Source organism: Diabrotica virgifera, chromosome 2, assembly GCF_917563875.1.
Source record: "Diabrotica virgifera virgifera chromosome 2, PGI_DIABVI_V3a".
Lineage (NCBI taxonomy): Eukaryota > Metazoa > Arthropoda > Insecta > Coleoptera > Chrysomelidae > Diabrotica > Diabrotica virgifera.
In genome coordinates, this window is record NC_065444.1 from 282,638,096 (window position 1) to 282,658,972 (window position 20,877).

At 31.7% G+C, this 20,877-nt stretch overlaps 1 protein-coding gene across 3 annotated transcripts in view; it reads right to left on the bottom strand.

The window, feature by feature from the left end:
• The window catches only part of LOC126879924 (glycoprotein-N-acetylgalactosamine 3-beta-galactosyltransferase 1-like), an 80,050-nt gene that overhangs the window by 48,061 nt on the left and 11,112 nt on the right, over positions 1–20,877 (bottom strand). The window contains exon 1 of one of the 3 annotated variants that reach the window (XM_050643273.1): positions 11,904–12,193. The exons of 1 other annotated variant lie outside the window; for it this stretch is intronic. The gene's annotated coding sequence lies outside the window, so the exon portion shown is untranslated. Of the gene's footprint in view, positions 1–5,641; positions 5,844–11,903; positions 12,194–20,877 lie in introns of those variants that run through there. One more of the 3 variants, XM_050643271.1, reaches the window with a different exon arrangement.

Genomic DNA, 20,877 nt, shown 5'->3' on the forward strand with positions numbered 1-20,877 from the left:
CGGAGGTGGGGTGGGGGGTTACTTTAAAACCTTAAATGGGAGCCCCCATTTTTTATTGCAGATTTGGATTCGTTACGTAAAAATAGGTAACTTTTATTTGAGACATTTTTTCGAATTATGGATAGATGGTGCTATAATCTAAAAAGACGATTGTTGAAAATGGAAAATTAAATTAAAAATGGAAAGTCCCCACTAAAATGGAAAACTTAACCTTTTTTTGGACTACTTAACTTTTTTTGTTTTTAGGACCTACTCTTCACAACCCAATAGGTCCCCAAAGCGCTCGAGTGACTGCACATTTAGCATACTTTCCTCCCCTACTATTAAAATATCACCGTACAGGGTGAATTGAATAATATCAATTAATTTAATCTGTAGTTTACTGAGTACCTTTATAAAAGCTTTATTTTATCAATTTACAGTTTTGTTGATAAAATGTTAAGTTTTTAAGTTATTATCGGTTATTATCTAAAATATAAGAAAAATTGAAATTTTAATTTACGAATAAGTCTAAAATTATTGATGTTTCGAATAAGCTCTATAGAGCATTTTTAAAATTTTCTTTATATTTTTCTATTGATTCTTGAGGTTATTTTTAATATAACCCCCCCCCCCCCAATTGGGGGTTATATTAAAGGTGCGGTGTGGTCTTATTTTTGATTTTTTAAATCTGCATCAAAATGAACCAACTTTATGGAATTCTACAGCTCCAGAGCATTAGAACAGGAACGATGTATACAGGGTGAGGCAGATAACTGGCCTATTAGAAATATCTTCGAGAACTAAAAGCAACAGAATCATGAAAATTGGAATACAGGGGTTTTGAAGGATTATGTATTAAATGAAAATATTTTCATCTCTTTGCAACTTCCGGTTATACCGGAAGCTGCTTGTAACTTCGTTTTTTTTAAATGGGACACCCTGTATATTTTTACATTTTTGGATTCTCTTCGATGTCTTCTTTCTTAAAATATGAGGATTTGTAATGTTATACAGGGTATTTTAAAAGATAATTACGTTTGTTTATTAATTTCGTAGCAATATTCACACCCTGTAGAATTGTAGTAGTTTGACAACTAAAACTCTACTTACGTTCAAATGATTTTTAATATAGTCTACTATTGTTAAGAATCATTAGTATAGCTAAATTTTTAATTTTAGTATACAGGGTTGGTCGAAACTCGGAATGAGTATTTTCTGAGTTTTCTTAAATGGAACACCCTGTATTTTAGTATTGTAATGAAATGATATTTTATGGTACTTTTTTATTTCTTAAGCATTCCCTATACCTAACTGCTTTAATTTGTGCTTAATTGTTAGTCGCAGCAACAATCTTAACTACGTAGCCATTTTGTTAGCTAAACCATTATTTGTAATTTTAAGGATCGGTCTGGATTAATATGTATTTATTTCTGAAAAATTGTTTGTGATTGAATATTTTCATGGCCAACCTAATAAAATTTTACGTATTTTTTGTTGCAATTAATGTTTAGCTTGAATCACCAATAACTCACAAATTAAAGCAGTTAGGTATAGGGAATACTTATAAAATAAAAGAGTACTATGAAATATTATTCCATTACAATACTAAAATACAGGGTGTTCTATTTAAGAAAGCTCAGAAAATATTCATTACGAGTTTCGACCAACCCTGTATACTAATATTTCAAAATTAGCTCTACTAATGATTCTTAACAATAATAGACTGTATAAAAATTACTTGAAGGTAAGCAGAGTTTTTAATGTCAAACTATTACAATTCTACAGGGTGTGAATGTTGCTACGAAATTAATAAAAAAAAACGTAAATATCTTTTAAAATACCCTGTATAATATTACAAAATCTCATATTTTAAGAAAGAAGGGTGCTACTTCGGTATGCGGTCTACGGCAGAGTTTCTAGTTTGGTATGCGGTCTACCGTCTGATATGCGATCTACGGCAGTTTAGCTGATTCGGCATGCGGTCTACGTACAAAAACAAATTAGAGAAACTATTACAAACTTTTTATTTATTATTTATATTTATACTTTACTTGTCATACTTGTGCTTTACTTCACACTTCACGTGTTATTCTGTCTAAATCCCGAACCGAGGATTAGCGGCGTGTAATTTGGGTTGCCTATATAAACTTGAATCAACGAAATGGGCCTTGAGTGTTAATTTAAAACGCTGAAAAGACCGTTTAGTGATAATAAAAAGGGTGGGTTGTGATTGCGAGCAGCGGTCAAATACCTCCTGCCCTGCGGTTCTCTCACTCTAATACCCGTAAGTTGGGTTTGGACCGAAGGGTTAGGTCTTCCTCCTTTCAGGCAAAAACCGATATTTACTGCGGTTGCATGATATTTAATATTAAAATAGTATTGGATGTGGTAGAATGTAGACTCTTTGTATAATTACCAATTGAACAGTGAAGCTGTTAGTAATAATAAAATAGTAATGTTTGTAATAGTTTCTCTAATTTGTTTTTGTACGTAGACCGCATGCCGAATCAGCTAAATTGCCGTAGACCACATATTAGACGGTAGACCGCATACCGAAGTGGCACCGAAAGAAGATATTGAGGAGAATCCAAAAATGTAAAAATATATATAGGGTGTTCCATTTAAAAAAACCAAGTTATAAGCAACTTCCGGTATAACCGGAAGTTGCAAAGAGATGAAAACATTTTCATTTAATAGATCATCCCTCAAAACCCCTTTATTCCAATTTTCATGATTCTGTTGCCTTTAGTTCTCGAGATATTTCTAATAGGCCAGTTATATGCCTCACCCTATATATGATGCATGGAACCGCATAAAGAATCGCATAAAGAATCAATTAAAGGATAGTACTGTTTAAATCAAAGAGATTAAAAAAGAAGCGAGTTAAATGGTTAAATCAAACACTACACAGACTGTTACGGACTATGGGAAGAGCTCTGTCTGCGGTGCGTTGCCGTCCGTGGTCGTCGGCTGTGCGTGAGGAATCGTAGAATCGCAGACCGTGGGAAGGAGGCATTAATTTGATACTTGACGGTATTTTAACGACTTTCGTAATACTTATCGATATACTTTTATGTTTAAATACACCTACATACTCCTATTGTATTAGTCCACGTGATAATTCATTATTACTATTTACGGCTGCATTTACAAATATTTATATCTATGTATAGATATATACCGGGTGTTTCATAACGAATATCCAATCTCTGAATTATAGATTCTAGACCTCAAAATAATAAGATTTAACTCAAATCACTTAAATAAAATGTAGCTCCTCAGCGAGTTATTTAATAATTTAAAAACTATTTTTGTTCAGTATTTTAAAACTATTCAACATATCCTTTTTATACTTGGCAGAAACTGTAGGTACTATACACCCTATGAAATCATGTTAAATAAACGTTTCTGGCTATTACCAAAGACGTAAGATAGGAAACAATGCATGGTTGGCCCTTCCCAAATTCTACGCCACTGGCTTAATTGCCATTTTAGCGCAATTTTCGATTCTCCCATACTCTCTATGTAAATAACATACTCCTCACTCGTAACGATAAAGTCATTAGTTTTCGAGATATTTAAAGTTAAACATTAGGTAGTACAGTAATTTCGATTAACGTATTGTGCCGCTTAATTTTAAACTTCAAATATCTCGCAAACTAAAATTTTATCGTTAAGACTGAAGAGCATATTATTCTTAACGATAAAATTGTTATCCTGATTTTATAGGATAAATTGTCCTTGATATCCTGGTGAAATCGTTCGCCTTGTTCTTCACTGACATCGCCCACATTTTCAGAGAAAAAGTCAAGATGGTTATGCAAAAAGTAGATTTTGATTCTCATTAGACATCTCAAATCTTTTGGTAGGGGAGCAAAGTAAGCTAAATGTGCAGTCACTCGAGCGATTTGGGGACCTATTGGGTTGTGAAGAGTAGGTCCTAAAACCAAAAAAAGTTTTCCATTTTAGTGGGGACTTGTCCATTTTTAATTTAATTTTCAATTTCCAACAATCGTTTTTTTAAGATTATAGCGCCATCTATCCATAATTCGAAAAATGTCTCGAATAAAAGTTACTTATTTTTACGTAAGGAATCCAAATCTGCAATAAAAAATGGGGGCTCTCGTTTAAGATTTTAAAGTACACCCCACCCCACCTTCGTGGGCGGTCGTGTTTGGTGCCATTCGATAGATTTTTCAAAAATTTTGAATACCTAAGTGTATTTTTCAGTTTTTCGATATGATGTTCATTTCGCAAAATATTGCGGGACTCGTTTTTAAAATATTAAATTTACCCCTACCCCTCTCCATGGGAAGTCGTGTTTGGTATCATTCGATAGATTTTTGCAAAATATTGAGTACATATTTTTTAGTTTTTTAATCCGTCATTCATTTCGCGAAATATTCGCTTTTTTCTTGTGAAACTTTGGGACTTAACCCATTTCCTTACGCCCCGCTCAAATCTTCAGATTTTTGAAATATACACTGTTTTGCATGTACTTAACTTACCTTATCTTAATCTGACGATTTCGAGTTTTTCTAAGGATAGATTTTTTTTTCGGCCCCCCTTAACGAACCCCCTGCATTAAGAGCCAATATATGGTAGAGGTACATTTTCAGGGTACAAGGTTTCTCCCCATGTAATAATCTGACGCGCTCGAGGAACTGCAAAAATCCCCGCTTGGGCTCCCCTGCCATTTAAACTTATCTAATAAATTAGCTACTATAAGTTCGTAGTTAGGGTCTTTCACATTACCTAAAAACTTGGTTACAACTATTTTGAATGTAATCCAAGCTGCTTTTTCCTTAGTAATCGGTTTAATTAGGTTTCAAAGGTAATTATGCAATTAAAAATGTTAAATTTTAAAAGAATGGTGGGCGATACAGTATTTTTAATATGATGTTCGGACTCACCACAATAAAATACATAAGATAGAGATAATTTTATCAAAAAAGATTTTTCATCGTTGGCCTGTGTAATCAAACAACAGAAATAAGGGCCAGGATATCAATATCAAGAAATTAGTTTGTAAAAATGAAAACAATTCTTTGCAATAAAGAGTTTAGACTAGAACTGAGAGTAAGAGCTCCGAGATGCTACGTGTGTTTTCAATACTACAATATGGAATTGAAAGCTAGACACTGAAGCAAGAACTATACATAGAATATGGACATAGAAGAAAGCGAACATGAAAGAATTGCGAGGGATGGGCAAATAATACGAAATAACAAACAAATAAAAATAATGTTACAATATCTGGGACATAAGAAAGTTACAATATCAGGGGCACGTAATGAAGGGACAGCGATATAGAACGCTAAGATTGATAATACAGGGAAAGACAAGCCGAGGAAGGAGTATGGGCAGAAAGAGAGTGTCATGGTTCAAAAATAGGAACAGGTTTAAACGCAGTAATATAGAACTCTTCAGAGCAGCGGTAGATAGAGTAAAGATAGTGATGATGATATCCAACTTCCGATTGGGAGACAACACTTAAAGATGAAGAATACGATCATAATAATGAGGAAAATGATCGAAATAATAAAGACTCATAATAAAAAATACGATTCTACGATTCTAAATAACAACTGAATTATTGACAAAAAGATTACTAGTTTATAATATATATATATATATTTTTAGTGAATAGGTATATTACCTTATTTTTGTTTTATTTCACATTCAAAATGGTGCAGGTAGAAACTGATGACGGAAGATAACGTATTAAGATCTAACACTGCCTTAATTTGATACCAGGAACCGTTGTAAGTTTATTATCTCCACTTATTAAAATAATCTGACAAGTACAAATAAAAAAGTGTTGTGTGCGGATAATACTTGCAGTATCGATAAACCGTCACTAATGTACAACAATAGCAATAAAAGAGGTTTCGAAAACATATTTAGTTTCGTTGACTTAAAACAATTAAAAAGTATAATATAAATTCATATTGATAAGAAGTTCACGAGGTAATAATAAATATTTATGGGCATATATAATATTATTCTGCTTGGCCTAAATACTTTTTTGAATACCTCTCCAATATTTTTTGTACAAATTTATTATGATCAAATTTGTGTAAGCAGAAGAACAACAAGGTTTTAGATCGGGAAGATCATGCACAGACGCTATATTTATAATGAGGCAAGTTCAAGAGAAATCGAAAAATACAACAAACCGGCATATTTATGTTTCGTGAACCTTAAAACAGGCACATCAAAGAAACATGAAACGTAAATCACGTTTCATGGAAATAAAACACTGCTAAATAAACAGACATCCGACCATTTATGAAACTCTCCGAAAATAAAAATGTTTTATGAGCATGAACCACACTCGTTTCATTGGTAGGCGGACTTCAAGATTTGTTTACCTGTGTTTTATTTTCATGAAACGTGTTTTACGTTTCATGTTTCTTTGGTGTGCGGCTTGCCTTAGACAGCATTTTACAGGGTCAAAATTAAAGGACGTAAGACTTTATACTCAAGAGAGGTACATCTAGGAATAATTAAAACGATCGAAAACATCTACCAGAACAACACAATAAAAGTAAAAGTAGATGAAGAACTAACTGACCAAATTGAAGCTGGCAATGGAATAAGACAGGGAGATTCCTTGAGTCGTTCACTGTTCAACCTGATCATGGATGAAATAATAAAAAAAGGATACCAAATGGGAGAAAAGCAACTTAAATAATCTGTACTACTACTGCAAACTACAAAAAGAAGAAGAAGAAGAAATTTGTATAGACTTATTACTAGCGGTCTGGAAAAAGTGTAACATTATCAAGCTTCCAAAAAAGGGCAACCTCACTGTACAAAAATTGGAGAAGAATAATCATCCTTATCGTCATAAATAAAATGTTCACGACCATCATACTGAAAAACTGAAAAAATTAACAAAGTTGAATTTCGAGCTAAGCAAGCAGGTTTTAGACCAGAATCCTCCTGCATAGACCACATCAATACTGTGAGGGTAATAATGGAACAATCGGTTGAACGGAACACACCCTTATATGGTTTTGTCGATTTCGAGCGTGCCTTTGACAGCTTATCTCATGATATACACAGTTATACATACATATATGGACAGTTTTAGATCTAAAAAAACACCCCGCAAAATATAATTTCTATTATAAAGTCCTGGAATCTGAGGCTAAATGCAACGTGATACACAAAGGAGTTTAACATTGACGAATTTTATTTAAGGTGATACAGTAGCGATCAACAGGTAGCAAAAACGCGTTCCAAGATTGCGGCTGTAATTTTGAATATTTTTTCGAGATATTTGGCACACTTATTCGTAATATAATAAAGAATGGCGGTACAGAGCCCAATTTGAAAAATATATTAATATGTGGAAATTACTCTGTAATTAAATACAACCGCCATTACCTCCAAACCACCAATACTGTACCGCCATTAAGAAGAACAAAAAAATACACTTTCTTCAAATAAACTTTTTTATAAACTACTTATAAACTACTAAAAATTTTTATTTCATTAGTAGTTCCAAAATGACACAAAATCTAGGCATCGCATCGGATAAAAAAGTTTATTTGAAGAAAGTGTATTTTTTTGTTCTTCCTAATGGCGGTACAGGCTCGTTTTTTTAATATTGTATTTAATTACAGAGTAATTTCCACATATTAATATATTTTCCAAATTGGGCTCTGTACCGCCATTCTTTATTATATTACGAATACGTGTGCCAAATATCTCGAAAAAATATTCAAAATTACAGCCGCAAACCTGGAACGCGTTTACGCTACCTGTTGATCGCTACTGTTTCCTCTTAATTTCACAGTCATACAGGAATGTGTGCTTTCTCCGTTTCTTTTTAACCTATAGCCCGATCAAAGAACAATCTGACCCCAAAAACAATATAGGAAGGATGAAAAATTGGGAATAGGTAGTTGAAATTTTCTATTATTATATAAGAAAAAGTTTACAATTCTACATCCCCTCGATTTTTCAAAAATAGTGGGGTATACCCCCCCCTCGAAGGTGAAAACTATACATTCAAAATAAGACCGGAATTGGATAAAATGACTAATTCTAAGCAACTTTTGGTCTATAGAGTTTTTTCCCTAAGTCAATACTTTTCGAGTTATTTGCAAGTGAATATGTTCATTTTTAACAGAAAAAAACATGTTTTTTCTGTTTTTTTCGGTTTTTCGGAAATAACTTAAAAAGTAAGTATTTCAGCGAAAAAAACATTCTTAGCAAAAATATAGCTTATAAAAAATTGAAAGACATGCTTGTATGCTTGAGGTCTGTAGACCCAGTAGAAGCAGAGTTGTAGCTAATGAAAAGTAGGTTCTTGTTCATAAAATTCCAAATCGAATTAACCCAAAAACGAAGCACTTTTCGGGGAAATTCATTTCAACTTTTTTAATGTGTTTAAAAAAATGAATATGTCTGTTTCTTAAAAAAACTTATAACATTAAAAGTGAGTTACGTTCAAAATATTGTTGGTCCCTTTTATTTTTTCGTAAAAAAATCGCGAAAATCATCCCCTAATTAGCATCACAAATAAATGTTATCATTACCACTTCACAAGTTACTTTGCTTATGTATTATTTATATGATCTGTAAGTTTCATCGGTTCAAAGTGCTTATTTTTGAAAAAGCTGTAGTTAAAATGGCTTGAACGAGTAACTAATCACGAGTTTAGGCAAATTTTGAACAGCCATAGCATAATCAATTTTAGTATAACAAGAAATCAAAAAAGGAAAAATATTCAGAAAAGAAAAACGTACATTTTATTACTCTTTAAGATTTCTGGTATTACTAATAATTTTTAAGTTAATTCCATGAACAATTCCATTTTTTTATTTCAAAATAAAAAAAAATGTTTTATTTTAAACCCAATTTTTTTCAAAACTGAGCAATTTGAACCAATGAAACATAGATAATATAAACAATACATAAGTAAAGTAACTTGTGAAGTGGTTACAATTAATTTTATTTGGAACGCTAATTAGGGGGTGATTTTCGCGATTTTTGCACCAAAAAATAAAAGGGACCAACAATATTTTGAGCGTAACGCACTTATTTTTAATGTTAGAAATTTTTTTAAAAAACAAAAATAAACCTTTTTTAAACACTTTAAAAAAGTTGTAATGAATTTTCCCAGAAAAGTGCTCTGTTTTTTGGTTATTTCACGTTGAAATATTCGATTTGGAATTTGACGAAGAAGAACCTACTTTTCATTAGCTACAACTCTGCTTATACTGGGTCTGCAGACCTCACGCGTACACCATTTTTTATAAGCTAAATTTTTGACTAAGAATATTTTTTTCGCTAGAGTACTTACTTCTTGAGTTATCTGCGAAAAACCGTCCATAAACATGATTTTTTTTTTGTTAAAAATGAACATATTCACTCGCAAATAACTCGAAAAGTATTGACTTAGTGAAAAAACTCTATATATAGAACAAAAGTTGCTTAGAATTAGTCATTTTATCCAATTCCGGGCCTATTTTCAACGTATATTTTTTCAAAAAGACTAAGTTTTCACTCAAATGGCATATAAAACAACATAATGCTATCCTACATCCCACCAGAATGAAAACAATGGGAACCTTCTCTGGTTACACCTCCGAGGCTTCTACAATTTGCAAGCCATACGGATGCTGAGACTAAGGAAGATGAGGGAATTCTATAATTTGCAATTCACGTCCCATCTGCTCAGCGCGGTAAAGTTCCAACGAGAATGGTTCCCTTCATACTCCACACAGAGTAAATGTAAGTGAAAAATGAATAACCATTTTCAATTTCGTTGCAAAACGAAAATACAGCCGAACCCTATTCTAGTCCAATCCGAGAGTGCTGCAAGCACCTCTACCGGTTTCGAAACTTATTAGTCTCTCATCAGGAGGCACATATGCTGCTCTCCCTGATCCAACCAAAACAAACCCCAGCGTGCAGTCCCGGATTGCAACGAACGAAATGGCATGGATGCCCTAGCGGCAACTGCTAGCAAAAAGACTAAGTTTTCACTCAAATGGCATATAAAACAACATAATGCTATCCTACATCCCACCAGAATGAAAACAATGGGAACCTTCTCTGGTTACACCTCCGAGGCTTCTACAGTCTCTAAACTTAGTCTTTTTGCTAGCAGTTGCCGCTAGGGCATCCATGCCATTTCGTTCGTTGCAATCCGGGACTGCACGCTGGGGTTTGTTTTGGTTGGATCAGGGAGAGCAGCATATGTGCCTCCTGATGAGAGACTAATAAGTTTCGAAACCGGTAGAGGTGCTTGCAGCACTCTCTGATTGGACTAGAATAGGGTTCGGCTGTATTTTCGTTTTGCAACGAAATTGAAAATGGTTATTCATTTTTGTATATTTTTTCACTCACGAGAAAATATTTTTCACCTCGTATTGGGGATGTAGAATTGTAAACTTTTTCTTATATAATAATAGACAATTTCAACTACCTATTCCCAAATTTTCATCCTTCCTTTATTTTTTTGGAGGTTTTCGCAAAATTTTGTGTTCCCTGATCGGGCTACTAGCAGTATACTATATTCTCTCCAAACTAGACTCCGACATAAGAGGGATACAATGGACGTTAACTATTCGCCTAACCGATCTAGAATACGCCTCTTAGGACAAAGGTTCCAAGTTGTGGCTGGCTAACCAATTTAATACACTTTCCACTGAAGGGAGTAAAACAACATGGTATTTACTATTAACAACATGTTATCTTGAAAGTGTCATAACAGAAAACGGAAGTACAGAAGACGATATTCGTATGAGGATACGAAAAGCTCAACAAGCATTCACCATGCTCAACCCTGTTTGAAGGTCGGGTGAATATACTACAAAGACAAAAATCCGAATATTCGGATTATAGTAGGTCGAAAAACTAAAAAAAATATTATTAAATGAAAGTAACATACCTTAGTGTCAGTAGATTTGACTTATAAAAATGAAAATAGACAAGTGAAAATAGTTTATACTGAATAATACGAAAACTATTAACATATTTAAATGTTTTGCAGTTCATTACTTATCTATCATTCATTTAGGTTATTTGCATTCTACTTGTACATAATATGTTAATTGGAAAAACTACAGTGTTGTTTTCAAATGCGTATCGGATATAAAGCATCGGATATTAGTATTTTCCTTCAAAAAATTATAATACATACTTAGCGTAGTCAATTTTTTAATTTCATCATATATGTACAATGTTTTTCTCCAAAATAAGATATAATAGATACAATAGATGTAGATACATACAAATTAACGAAATTAAACTTGCCACAGCTTAAATTATAAGTTTTTTAATTTACTACAACTTCCTGTTTAAAAGTTTTTTCTCTAAAATGAATATACTAAGCCGAAAAATTTAAAATCTTTAAAAATTGCAAATTTAACAAATGAAAAACGTAATGAATAAAAAGCGCACAAAATTTTTGGTTACATTTTAGTAGAAGTTATTTCTGCTATCCTCCTTTACAAGACCTGATAGGTTTCAAAAGTTCCTGAATTATATCCTGAAATCGACCTATTTTTCACCCACAGCTTGGACTAATAGCTATGAAACGGAAGACATGACCTATACATAAAGAAGGCTTGTATCTGACTGGATGGAATAGCTGTTGATAATGATGATGATAATATAAATAAAGAAAATAAAGAAATTTCTCAATTCTACATAAAATCACTTAATATTAAAATAAGTTATTCCTTTTATGCTATTTCTGAAACACTGTTTATATTGAAATATATATAGTTTTAAAAGATGTTGCTGAAAATTTTGTAACCCTTGTCCAAATTCCAAACTTCAACAACATTTACAGAATCAGATAACATGTGCAACTGTGTAGAACTGTATAACTTTGTAACATTAAAATTAGAGTAATAGATAAATAATTTACCAACATTATCTAAATTTCTTCTTACCTGTAACACAAATACATCTTCTAACAGAATTTTTACTCCAATTTTTATTCCTCACCATTTCATATCAAACCATCTCGTAGCAAACTAGACTGGAATACATTTTGGCGATAACGATAATATTATAATATTATCTAACTGCTACTTCCTTTCGTTATAGATATATTATAGTAACTTTATATCGGTATCGGTTTAAACAAGACATTATTAAAATAATTTTATTAATAAATGAGGACTGGAAAGACTCAACGATTTTGCATTTTTAATGAAAACATGATTTAAGTATACAGTGCGCGCGAAAAGTATGGCAACATAAAGATATCTGTGACCCCCCTATCTAATGATATAGGTAGTAACAAAATGTTGGTTTATGTATATTAGATGGACGAGCGATTCAAAATTTTATATTTCCGACGTTGCCAAATGTATACAATAGGCCTGGATCTCGCGTACCAAAAAAAAGTTTATTAATAGTAAGCTGAAAATTTTAATAGCTTAACGGTGTCTAGTCGGACAAACTTTGATGTACACTGAATGATGTGTCGGAGGGAACTTCCAACTGATTTGTTACACTTTCATTAAACTCTCATGCAGAAATCAGACTGCTATTTACCACCAACCTAATTCCTGTCATTTGACATGTTCTACGTGTCGGACTTATTAAAATTTTTAACATATATTTGTCCGACAAATATTTTTTCATATATTATTACTCTGGGCTAATTAGCAAAATTCATGGAAAAGTTATTTACCAGCAATTTTATTGCTGGAATCGAATTATAAGACCCTATACATTAATAATATAGGTATGCAAAGTCCGCAAATAGTGTGCTGCTTGCTTTATAACTCCGAAGATTTTAACTTTACAACAAAGACACCCAAATAAAAATTCACCGCAATTAAATTCTGCATAGAGATATGTTTTCCCGATTTACTCCGACGAAAATTTTCCTCGGAAAATGCGGGTTTTCCCAACAAAATCTCTAATTGTCAAATAAAGTTTTAGGTAAGTAATTATTAATCAATAATTAAATAACTTAGTGACATCAAAGCTTTCTTGGTATAGATTGTAATTCCAGATAGTCCTGTCGCCAGTAGGGGTACAATGGCCTCCTTAATTCAGATGGACTTACCCAAGTTTTTTATGTATTTTGACCCGTAGAACACGAATTTTTTGGGTAACAGTCGATCCGGATGTCGATAAGATTGTTATAAACAAAGAACTTGAGGAATCATATAAGAACGATTTTTCGCAAAACAAAACATTTTTTTTGTATTTTTTGGACCATTCTAAGTAAAAAGTTTTTACAAGTTTTTTCGTAGGATGCATAGTTTTCGACATAAACGCGGTTGAACTTTAAAAAAATCGAAAAATTGCAATTTTTGAACCCGAATAATTTTTTATTGAAAAATAAAATTGTAATTCTGCTTACCGCATTTGAAATTTCAAGTAAAATTCTATCGGTTTTGACTACTTTCATTGCTAAAAATTAATTTTTGTATTGTTCAACAAAGCTATAAACACATAGTGATTGAATGATGTTTTCAATGCATTTCTCATTTGAAATCGAACGAGTAGGCGCGCATACAGACAATTTCTACGTAGATTAGGTACATTAAAACGCATGCATTGGGCACGGGAAACACTATGTGTTTATGGCTTTGTTTAACAAATAAAATCTTAATTTTTAGCAATGCAAATAATCAAAATCGATAGAATTTGACTTGAACTTTCAAATGCAGTAAGCAGAATTGCTATTTTATTTTTTTAATCAAAAGTTATTCGGGTTCAAAAATTGCACTTTTTCGATTTTTTGAATGTTTAACCGCGTTTATCTCGAAAACTATGCATCCTACGAAAAAAACTTGTAAGACCATTTTTGCTGAGAATCACAAAAAAAATTCAAAAAAATGTTTTGTTTTGCGAAAAATCGTTGTTATGTAATTCCTCAAGTTCTTTGTTTATAACAATCTTATCGACATCCGGATCAACTGTTACCCAAGAAATTCGTGTTCTACGGGTCAAAATACATACAATAAACTTGGGTAAGTCCATCTGAATTAACGAGGCCGTTGTACCCCTTGGCAACAGGACTAAGAAGCCGGTGAAAATTAAACGAATATTTTAGCAACAATTCAATTGTTAATTAACAATTTACGATCGCAATAATAACCAAAATAATCATGATACATTGATCAAACTTATAAAGATTATAAAGATAAGATGCTTATTTAATATTTTATCAGCAAAATATAAATTTTTCGTTTTTTTGCATAATCTTTAAATTTTGAAAAAAAAATTGTTATAATACGCTGGTCTAATTAGTAAAGTACAAAGAAAGGTTATTTACCAGCAATTTTATTGCTGGAATCGAATATTATATGATATTATGATATATATTAATAATATAGGTATGCAAAGTCCGCAGATAGGCTACTTTTTTTATCAACAAAATGGCGCCCCCAAATCGTGTTTTTTTCAATTATTGGTCTGTAACTCCGGAGATTTTAACTTTAGACCAAAAACACTCAAATAAAAATTCACCCCAATTTAATTCTACATAGAGACATGTTTTCCCGATTTGCTGCGACGAAAATTTTCCTCGGAAAATGTGGGGTTTCCCAACAAAATCTCGAATTTTCAAATAAATTTTTTGAGCAAGTAATTATTTATCAATAATTAAATAACTTGGTAAAATAAAAGCTTTCTTGGTATAGATTATGACTGCAAAAGCCGGTGAAAATTAGACGAAAACTTTAGCAACAATTCAATTGTTAATTAACAATTTACAGTCGCAATAACAACCAAAATAATCATGAGACATTGATCAAACTTAGAAAGATTATAAAAATGTGATGCCTATTTAATATTTTGTCGACAAAATATAAATTTTTAATTTTTTTGCATAATCTTTAAATGTTTAAAAAAAATAGTTATAAACAAATTAACATTTCTCAGAAATTGTTTATTATATTATAATTTTAAAAAATACTTAAAATGCGTATTACAAAGGTCTTGAAAATGAATGCTTTAAAAAAATTTTCCAACCATTTGCAAAAAAGTTATGAAACAGCAAAGTAAACGTACGATTACTCCGTTGTTTATAATTTGTTTTAATTGTTTCAAAGCTTAAAAGTGAGTTTATGGTACAAACTAATTACTCTCAAAAAATATCAAACATTAGTTCAATGGTTATATTTTAATCAAAGATTAAAAATGATTTTTTTCGTAATTTTTAGCGCGAAATTTGGCTTGGTACAGAGCCGATAATACATAATTTTATTTATTAACTACTATACGTCGCGCGGCGGTCATCGCTTCTAGTGAAAATTTTAGCTACGGTACTGTATTAGTACCTACTACTGTATTAGTACACTACTTTCGCGCGTGTAAATTACAAAAAAAATATTTATAATCTTTAATTAAAATATAACCATTAAACTAATAATCGATATTTTTTGTAAGTAATTAGCTTGTACTTTAAACTCACTTTTACGTTTTGAAAGAATTAAAAAAATTATAAACAACGTAATAATCGTATGTTTACTTTGCTGTTTCATAACTTTTTTGCAAATGGTTGCAAAATAGTTTTAAAGCATTCATTTTCAAGATCTTTGAAATACGCATTTCGCCTATTTTTTTTTTAATTAGAATATAATAAAAACTTTCTGAGAAACGTTAATTTGTTTATAACTATTTTTTTAAACATTTAAAGATTATTTAAAAAAATTAAAAATTTATATTTTGTCGACAAAATATTAAACAGGCATCTCATCTTTATAAGATTTCAAAATTTGATCAGTGTATCATAATTATTTTGGTTATTATTGCGACCGTAAATTATTAATTAACAATTGAATTGTTGTTAAAATATTCGTTTAATTTTCACCGGCTTCTGAAACTATAATCTAAACCAAGAAAGCTTTTATGTCACCGAGTTATTTAATTATTGGTAGATAATTACTTATCTAAAACTTTATTTGAAATTTAAAGATTTTGTTGGGAAAACCCGCATTTTCCGAGGAAAATTTTTGTCGGAGCAGATCGGGAAAAACATGTCTTTATGCAGAATTTAATTTCGGTGAATTTTTAAGGGGTTTTTGGTGTGAAGTTAAAATGTTCGGAGTTATGGAGCAAAAATTGAAAAAAACACGATTTGGGGGCGCCATTTTGTTAATAAAAAAAGTAGCACACTATCTGCGGACTTTGCATACCTATATTCATCATCATCATCATCATTGGCTCGACAGCCCTTTCTGGGTCTTGGCCTGTTTCAGGATTCTTCTCCACTCTGATCTGTTTCGTGCTTTTTTTCTCCAGTTTTTTATTTTTAAGGTTTTTATATCATTTTCTATTTGTTCTAAATATCTCAGCTTCGGTCTTCCTCTTGTTCTTTTTTCTACTGGCATCTGTTTGAATATTTTGTTATACCTATATTATGCATACCTATATTATTAATATATATATATATATATATATATATATATATATATATATATATATATATATATATATATATATATATATATATATATATATATATATATATATATATATATATTGTTATATTTCTATTTGATATAAAAATTAAAATTTGATAATTATAAACAAAATTCACTTTAATATAAAATATTTTTAATTTTCTCAACCTCGGGCATATAAATTTAGAACAACCTGTATACAACAAATTGTTATATTTAATTTTAAGAAGTGATTAGAATAAGCGTACGAAACTCGGAACAATGTGCTTAGATAAACAAAGTGAATGACGCGTACCATTATCGTTCTTCTCGGAAGGTCGATCATTAGCCTATGCTAAATAAAACTCAGTGAAATAGATGATAGTTCATTATCGTTTTTCGCGGAAGGTTTCGATCATTAGCCTATGCTAAATAAGACTCATTTGAAAGAGAGAATAGGTCATTAAAATTTGTAAATAGTTAGAAAGTATTTTAGAATGGGAATTAAATATTTTCTTTTGAAATCCATTAAGCATATTTAGAAAGATTAAAAATTGGTTTTGAGGAATATTACGAATGAGAGTTGGTGGTGGAAGATTGATTTGTGAATCTGGAAGGGATATTTAGAAAGTAGGGGAATGGATGACAAAGTGAGATCAGAATGTTTTGAACTGTCGAGAAGTGAAGTCGAGTAAGAGACGGTAGTGTACGGAGAGTGAGAAAGCCGGTAGTTCCGTGAGTGTGGAGTATCTATCGTGGAACGAGAAGTAGGCCAGGTCGAGAGTAAAAGAACCTCCTTGAGCCAAGAGTGTCCCGGTAGCTGATAGCAGTTTCGAAAAAGGTAGAACACAGCATCACGACAAAAGCAGGAACGAGAGCTATTCGAGCTAGTTTTTCAAAGGAGAACATTACTGGAAGCCAGGACGAGGTTTGATCGCAGCCAAGGATAGCAGGAAACGGGTCTTGTGTGAGGACATTTTCAGTTCACCAGGAAAAGGTCAGTCTCATTTGTTTGGACATGAATGTATGGGTTTTTCGTATTAAATTCCACAAAAAAAATTGAATAACATAATCAATAATATCAGAAAAGCTTCATCAAAGTTAAATAGAAGTGTTCCTAATAACTCCTAATAGTTAAATGTTAATAAAAACTTTCAATTGAAAACCAAAAGGAAATAAGATTCCCATTTGTAAATGTTATGTTTAAGAATAATAAGAAATAGCAAATATTAAGCATTGATTGCCTTTTAAATAAAATAAAAAATATTTTGATTATAATTGTAACCCATATGTGTATTTTTTTTACTCTTTTCTTTTCTATCCCGATTAGGAACCATTAAGAAATATTTGAAGCCACGAAAGTAAGTAATTAATTTATAATTCGCCCTGAGATTGAAAACATATTGATATGTGATCTGGTTAATTAATTAGATTAGTATTAATACATTGATTAAATTAAGTGACATATAAGAATATTATCTCATATCAATAATCAAGATCACATCAACTGTCGTCCAACGTGGAAAGCATTGTAAAGTATTTCTAGTGGCAAATTTGAAGGATAGAAAGAGTAAAGCCGGTATTTGAAAATTTATATGCCTGTGGTAAAAAGTGAGATACTTACATTTGATAACATAAAATTTTAGATCTCTTTAGGTACAAATTTTACATAACTGATTTAATATTTTATTTTTACGATATTTACATTTGATATATTTATTGACAATTTATAATATTTGGGTAAAAAAAAAAAGTCGTATTGGTAACATACTAGTAAAATTTCATATTTGGCGGGGATAATACTTCTTGAAAACAAATGTCTGTGACAAGAAGCCAAAGCAAGGATAACAAAAAACAAAAAGAACATTCAGACCAAGAAGATATTTTAGACACGACAATCATGGCATCAGAACAGCAAGAATTATCAGGAATAGATAAATTATTACAAATGATGCAACTCCAGTCACAAAGAATGGAACAGAAAATGGATGAAACACAACAAAAACTGGATGACAATCAAAGAGAAACAAAACAAACAATGGAGAAAAATCAGGAAGAAACATCAAAGAAAATGGATAAAGTGGATCAAAAAATGGAGGAAACACAACGAAAAATGGATGAAACACAACAAAAATTGGATCAAAAAATGGATGAAACAAAAAGAATAATGCAAGAAAATCAGAAGGAAACAAAACAAGCCATAGAAGAGAACAACAAGAAAATGGAGGAACGCATAGAAAAGTATGAAATGAAAATTCAAGATAAAATAAAGGAGTTAACGAATGGCCAGAAAAAGGAACTAGAAAATTTGGAAAATAAGTTGGAAAATGCTATTCAAGTAGACAGAGAAGAAGTGGAAAAAAGAATCACAGAAATAGAAAAACAAGTCACCGAAAACCGGACGCAACAAAATGTCGGAGAAAGAAGAGAAATGGTTATACATAGCACAGATGACGTGAAGATAAGGTTTGGCGGGGATGTAAGAAGATTACACCCAGTGCCGTTCATAAATAGCCTGAAAAAGAAAATACAACACATCGGAAATTTCGAAACAGCAAAAGAAACTATCAGAAACCATCTCAAAAATGAAGCAAGCCTATGGTTCGATTGCAAAGAAGAAGAATTTGACAGTTGGCAACAATTTGAACAAAAATTTTTGAATTATTTCTGGGGAAAAGTCCAACAATTGGAAATTAACAAGGAATTGCAAAATGGGAAATACAATGATAGGATGGGTATATCAGAAAGGACATATGCATTACAAATTTACTATAACGCAAAACATTTACAATATAATTACTCATCGGAACAATTAGTCGAACTGATTGCAAGACATTTCGAAGAAACGCTGGAAGACCATATCACATTGCAAAACTACAAAGACATAGATAGTTTATGCCAATTCCTACAAATAAGAGAATTACGTGTAAGAGAAACAAAATCAAGAAGGTCGCGAGAAGATTACAGGCCCCGAGAAACACAGGATTACAGAGATAGAAATCAAAATAGGAGGGACTATACAAGACGAGATTTTAATCCCAGAAGGGAAAACGAAAATAGAGACAACGGAAGAGGAAATTATGAACAAAGAAATAGGCAATGGAATGAGGACAGAAATCGAGAATACCAGAATAGAAACACCACACGCTCAAATCAAGAAAACAGAAATAATGGTAGACAAAATGAACAGGGATATCAAGAAAACCGAAACAGATCCGACAGACCAAGAGAAAATAGAAGAGAAGTAAATAATACCCAGACAGATGGATATGACGGAGAGAGACATTATGACGAAAATATAAACAACGATGAGCAACCGGCGTTTTTTCACGACGGCGCTCACTAAAAACCAAAAATCAAACAGGAATCTTTTGTAACCCCAAGGAGTTTATTAAATTGGCAAGAAACAACGAAAAGAAAAATGGAGTTAATTTAAAATTTGTGGATGGATTTATCAACGAGAAACCAATTAAAATTATGATAGACACTGGATCTGAAATAACATTGGTCAACAGAAAACTAATAGAAGAAGTTAACTTAACAAATTTAATTTACAAAATACCTAGGGTAAATTTAGTGGGCGCAAACAAACGGACATTGGCAACTATAAATGAAGGCATACGAGTAATGGTACGACTGGGTAAGAAGATGTATGCACTACAATGTGTAATAATGCCAAACATGTCACATGACATGATAGTAGGAGTTGACGAATTGGCAGAAAAACATGTAGTGATAGATTTTAAAAATAATACGATGAATCTAACAGAAGAAAAAGAAGAAGAACAGGACAAGGAACAGGAGAAACAAAATACGGACGAATCAGGTAAAGAACAAACAGTGGAAATGAATTTGGCAACGAAGCAAGGACAAAGAAGAAAAGGGAGAAAAAGTCAGAAAAAGACAAAAGAAAATGAAACCTGTGGCTCCTCAAAAGAAGAGTTGAGCCCAGAAGAAGAAAATTTGAGAGTATCAGAAACAAAGGAAACCTGGGATTCCTCAAAAGAAGAGACGAGCTCAGGAGAAGAAGAAATAAAGCAAAAAAATGAAAGCGAAAAAGATATGATCGAAACAGTGGCATTTGAAGAGGAGGCATATGAAAACGAGGATGCAGAATACACGATAAAAGTATGTGAAAAATCTGAGGAAAAAGACAGAAGATTAATATGGGAAAAAGGGAAAGACAACATAATAGCCGACACTCTAACACAGGATGAGGACACTGAAAATAAGGAAACAATTACTCTACAGGTGGGACTAATTAGAGTAATACAAGAAGAAGGGGTATAAGACGTAGATTAAAGTAAGGAAATATACAGGGAGTTGGTTTTGCCTCGAGAAAATTTATTTAAAAATGCAGATAAATTTTAACGAATACAAGGCGGGGATTTGTTATATTTCTATTTGATATAAAAATTAAAATTTGATAATTATAAACAAAATTCACTTTAATATAAAATATTTTTAATTTTCTCAACCTCGGGCATATAAATTTAGAACAACCTGTATACAACAA